This window comes from Anabrus simplex, chromosome 1 (genome assembly GCF_040414725.1).
Source record: "Anabrus simplex isolate iqAnaSimp1 chromosome 1, ASM4041472v1, whole genome shotgun sequence".
Lineage (NCBI taxonomy): Eukaryota > Metazoa > Arthropoda > Insecta > Orthoptera > Tettigoniidae > Anabrus > Anabrus simplex.
In genome coordinates, this window is record NC_090265.1 from 801,987,245 (window position 1) to 801,993,244 (window position 6,000).

The window sequence follows — 6,000 nt, forward strand, 5'->3', positions numbered from 1 at the left end:
ATGTTGAAAGGTGGTGAGAGAGAAGTATGGAGAAATGATGGTGTAGATGGCAAGGAAAGCGGGGAAAGGGTGAGATGGACTCACCCGTAAGAAGTCGGGGTGGGAAGGGCCCAAGACTAATATACTTATGTTGGACATGACATGAAGGCACTGAGGATGGCTACTGGGTGGCCCTATCTGAGGGGGTCACATATCCGGAGTATCCGACGGACTTCATGGCATGTCCAAGGAGTACGATTAGGAGTGGAATGGTGAGAAGGAAAACATTGTCATCTGGTTAGATCTTGGGATCTTCAGGAGGTCTCTACGGGAAGGGCCGGTCGGGTCATTATTGGGAGGGTGGCCTTCTTCTCACCAGGGGTGATGCCTCGGCCGGACGGTAGGTTATTATGTGGTGTTCTTTTCCTTTTGCTTTTGTTTATAAACTGTGGTGTTCTTTTCTTTCTTTTTATGTATATTAACTGTCTGTTTGTTTTAAAGTTAGTAGTAGTTTGTGTGTGTGGCTTAAGATGAACGCTGTTATTTTTCTCATTCAACGGATCGATTGGGTATTTGTTTACTGTGATCTAGAGAAAAATAATAATAAAGAATAAAGAATATGAAATACTCCATCAAATGAAAGACCACACACTTTCTCACTTTTACCGAACAGTACTATGCTGGAATTCCAGAGCTGGAATGACCAAGTCGCAGACAGTTCTGATCCGTGAATACTCTTCGTCTTTTTTCTGTGGTGCGGGGTGGAGTGGGGGGAAGGCGAATAGTGGAGAGTCCCAGGGCAAAAACTATGCCTTTTTACTAATCTGTTTCCGAGTCGGAAAATCTCAATTCACTACAATGGCAACAGAAAAACCTATCTGATTTTGAGGCAATTTTTTCCTCCAAGCCAGAGGAGAAACACCCTCTTCACTGCTAATTTGGAATTAAATGAATGTAAAATTTAATAAAAGTGAAGAGAAAGAAGCTTTTCTTAAGAAACGGCTCTTTTCAGGGTTGACGTTTGAGTTATTTAGTGAATTGTGGTGCTATAATTTGAATTAAATAGTAATTCTAGACCAGGTCATACTACTACTACTACTACTACTACTACTACTACTACTACTACTACTACTACTAAGTGAGCCTCTGCCGTAAGTGTGCATACAGCTCATTCAAAACAGCGCGTCAGAATAGGGATTGAATACCTGGAATACTATGATGAAGCAGTGTGTTACGTACCTGCAGTATCAGAAAATGTATGAACCAGAGGAAAATGAAAATGAAAACCTACAGCCTGTTTTCCAGTCATTGTCCGGGTCAGGGGTGTAATAAATGAAGCATATATATAGGCTGTTAGTACGATGGGGTCGCCACTCCCAGTGATACATTAATGACTGATAGATGCTATGAAATGAGAATGGAGAGTGTTGCTAGAATGAAAGATGACAGGGAAAACCGGAGTACACGGAGAAAAACATGTCCCGCCTCCGCTTTGTCTAGCACAAATCTCATATGGAGTGACCGGGATTTGAACCACGGTTACCAGCGGTGAGAGATCGACGCGCTGCCGTCTGAGCCACGGAGGGTACATCAACCAGAGGAATGGCATGCTAAAGAAGAAAGTTTTCCAACTCCCCAGCAATTTCCCGCTAATGTTCACTCGGGCTGTTATACTCGGTACGCAGTAGTAATCCCATCTATCGGAGTTTAGCGGGACCATAAGAAACGAAGGACATCACAACAAACAATAGTCAATGTACAGTTATTGTTGATCAGTAACAAACAATGGTTAATGTAAAGTTATTGTTGATCAGTGTTATGCGCTTTCGATATTGTAGGCCTTCTGAAATACCACGCTTATCGTAGTCAGTACAGTAAAACTGAATGAAACATAAATGATCGGAAATTGTATTGTATATAACTTTTGTTATGTAGTACTTTTCGATAGCACCAATAACATAGGTACCGGTATTTAAAAATTAAATTTTAGGCGCCTTCCCCTAAACTACCATTTCATCTCGGGCGAATAAAATTATTTACAGCCTAGACTGTAGTTTCTTATTCCCCGACTCTATATAGCGGTTTTCATTGAATTCTGTTAACCCATTTTCTCGTGGCTCGGCGTTGATATGGACTTAGCAACAAAACTACAAATTCATTAATATCTGTTTTATCAGAGCCGGTACGGTAAAAATGTTTAAGACATAACTGATTGGAAATTTAATTCTATATAACTTTAGTTATATAGTATTTATCGATAGGACCGCTCATAATATAAATATTCGAGAATTAAATTTAAGGCCTTCCCCTAAACTACCATTTCACTCGGCGTGAATAAAATTATTTATAGCCTAGATTGTAGCGGATCATCCCCCGACTTTACATTCCGATTTTCATTAAATTCTCTTCAGCCGTTTTCTTGTGGGGCGTGTACATACATACAGACAGACAGACAGACAGACAGACAGACAGACAGACAGACAGAAATTACGGAAAAGTAAAAAGTACATTTTCTTGTTGCTATGGACATGGCCGATACAGAAATACCATTCTTTTCAAATTCTGAGCAATGTACAGACAAAACTCTTATTTTATATATATAGATTATCGCGCCTCCATTGTCAGTATTTTACTTGCTACAGTAAAGTTAGTGTACTCATTGTCTGTGTTTTCCACAGAGAACGTTTCTCCTGTTGCTTTATTCACAGGAGCAATCAATCAGTCACCACTGATCTGCATTTAGGGCAGTTGTTTTTCTAGCCTTTGCTTAAATGATTTCAAGCAATTTATTGGACATCTCCCTTGGTAAGTTATTCCAATCCCTTACTCTTCTTCCTATGAACGAATATTTTCCCCAATTTGTCCTTTAGAATTACAACTTCGCCTTCATCTTTCCTACTTTTAAAGATACCACTCAAACTTATTCGTCTACTAATGTCATTCCATGCCATCTCTCCGTTGCTAGATCGGAACATACCACTTAGTCGAGCAGCTCGTTCCCTTTCTCCACCCTAAATTTTGCAAAAACATTTGTAATGCTACTCTTTTGTCGAAAATCATCCAGAACAAATCGAGCTGCTTCAGTAAAATGAATCGAATATCCCATCACAACTCTTTAGGCCTTTTCAACCATTACGCTACCAGCATTTCGCTCCAGTGTAGCAGTAGACTCTTTTTAAAATTAGCATTCGATGAAGTTAAATTATGGTTTTCTCCTAGGAACTTGATTTTTAATATAAAAGCAAAAGGCAGGCGTTTATCCAAGTGGATGTGATCATACTTCCACTAGTGCACCGTCGCTGCATTGTCCTACCATGGAGGCTTGCACTGGAAGGCCTAAATAGTTTGAATATTGTGAATGTTTTGATTTAAACCATGATTGACTTCGGGTCATAGGATCTCTTGTACTTACAGCCATGTGTACGATCCATAAGCATGCAGGTTCAGAGAATTCTTAGATAAACGAAGTAAAATCGAGTTACGATTCTAAAGAATCCATAATAATCCCGATAATGTCAATAAAGACTTTTGTTAACAGGAAGTATTACTTGGCTGCTGGCCATTAAAGTAAGACATTAATGGTAGTTCTTACAACAACTTTATCCTCTTTTTTTCCATTCATAAGCGATCTCTTCTTTACTGATATTTTCATAGCCTGAAAGTTTAGTTCAGAGACGATTTTCGTGCTATTTGCTTTACGTCGACGTGTATGCCGACGATTGGATTGGACAGGGCTAGGTCTGGGAAGTATTCGGTCATGGCCTTAATTAACGTATATCCCCAACATTTGCCTGGTGTGTAAACGGGAAACTACTGCTGCTTTTCTTTGGATTTTTTCCAGTTATTGAATAGAGAAATCCTGGTGAGGGTCCCATACACTGGAACCAATACTCTAGTTGGGGTCTTTTCAGAAACTTGCGTGCCCTCTGTTTTACATCCTTACTACAATCCCTAAACAACTTTTGATGAGCGAGTGAAAAAATGTTGAATTAACCGTTTCTAATATTAGGCTACTAGTGAGTGAGGGAGAAGAAATAGTGCTTAAACATCGTGATAATCGTGGTGAGTGATAAAATATACCTTGAGTGAAAAGAAAAAGGCATGGTGTTGCAATCATCTTCCTCCAGTCCTCTCCTCCCACGCCCTCAAAAAAAAAAAAAAGAGGGAAGAAAACAGCAAAACGAGACTGGTACAAAGTGTAGCGCGCGCCCGGTTAAGGTTACTTTGCAGTGGATGCTACTAGGAGGAAGGGAGCTGTTAGTTTTCTTCCTCACGGCGTCAGCAAAAACAATAACCTTCTGTCCGCCTTCTCTTCTATCAAAGAGGATCGAAGACATTGTTCATTTAGGTTATCTATAAACTGAGAAGAAAATTTCCCAGAACTCTGCCGTGCGCACACCATCCGCAGATACAGTGAACCGCTCAATATAGAGTCCTCTCATCAGTTATCCCCGTGAAGTATGTTACTGACGGGAGAATGTAGTGCTATGGTATAGTTTCTGTAAAGATATCCTAAATCGCACGCTACAGGATCATCTAGTGTTTTCGAGGAACGTATATCGAAGTATCTCAGACTGACCGTTAAAATTCGCCGAATCGCGAATTGCAATCCTTCATTCCTCACTTCTAAATACTCTCATTGCACATGAGCCAAAGAGATTTTGTTTCGTTTAGTGAAAAATGCTATTGTGAGCATCACGTATCTTGTGCTTATGGGTAGGCATCGTGTGGTCTACGAGAAACTGCGTCCTTGTGATTGTTCGTGCCAAGAATAAGAATCTTCTTCTTCTTCTGCTCCTTACCGAGCTCGATAGCTGTAGTCACTTAAGTGCGGTCAGTAGCCAGTATTCGGGAGATAGTGGGTTCGAACCCACTGGCAGCAGCCCTGACATGGTTCACCGTGGTTTGAAATTTTCACACCAGGCAAATGCTGGGGCAGTACCTTAATCGAGGAGACAGACACGTCCTTCTCACACCTAGCCCTTTCCTGTCCCATCGTCGCCTTAAGACCTGTCTGTGTGGGTGCGACGTAAAGCAACTTGTAAGAAATCGACTTCTTCTTCTTCTTCTTCTTCTTCTTCTTTTTCTTCTTCTTCTTCTTTTGCTTCACCTTCATTATTCCCACGCTAAATGGTGCGAATTAACTTCCGCTAATTGTTCCATTCTGCGACCAGGTTTTCCTGTAGATTCAGTTTTGTCATACTCTCACTTACACAGTCCAATCATCTTTTCTGACCTTCCCTTTCTCCTCTTACTAGGCACAGCCATCCATCTCCATTGTCCTTCTTACTACATAATCTTCCCTCCTCCTCTTAACATGGCCAAACCAACTCAATCTGGCTTCTCTAATTTTTCTTGCTTAAATCCTCCACACCTAATGTTGCTCTGATTGCCTCATTCCTTACTCTATCTCTCCTTGCCATCCCCCTGTGGGTGGGAGCAGTAGAATAACACCCACGGTATCCCTGCCTGTCGTATGAGGCTACTAAAAGGGCCACTAACGTTTCTCAACTTGGGAGCATGGGCTGTCGACCGCGGGGCCCTTGGCTGAGTCCTGGCATTGCTTCCACTTTCTTGTGCCAGGCTCCTCACTCTCATCCTCCCTATCCGACGTTTCTTGGTCAACTCTTGTTCTTTTCCAGCCCCGACGGTATTAGGATTGCGAATCGTAGCGAGTCTTCCATTTTTGACGCTTTTCGTGACCCTTGTCTTTCTTTGACCGAAGTGTCGGATCCCGTCCATTTTTCTCTCTGATTAGTGTTATATAGAGGATGTTTACCTAGTTGTACTTCCTCTAAAAACAATAATCACCACCACCTCCTCGCCAGGTCATACGAATATCACATCACCTTCATCTAGCAACACGTACTATGGTCGTCTGGATTCGGGGTAAGGGGTGCGATGGGTAAAGCATGGCTGACGCGCGTGCGCCTATCTCTAGTCTCAAGACCTGACAATTAACACCGGTTCCGTCCGCGGTGACTAGCACAGAGGTGCTCACGCTGGGCATTTCGTCCCGCG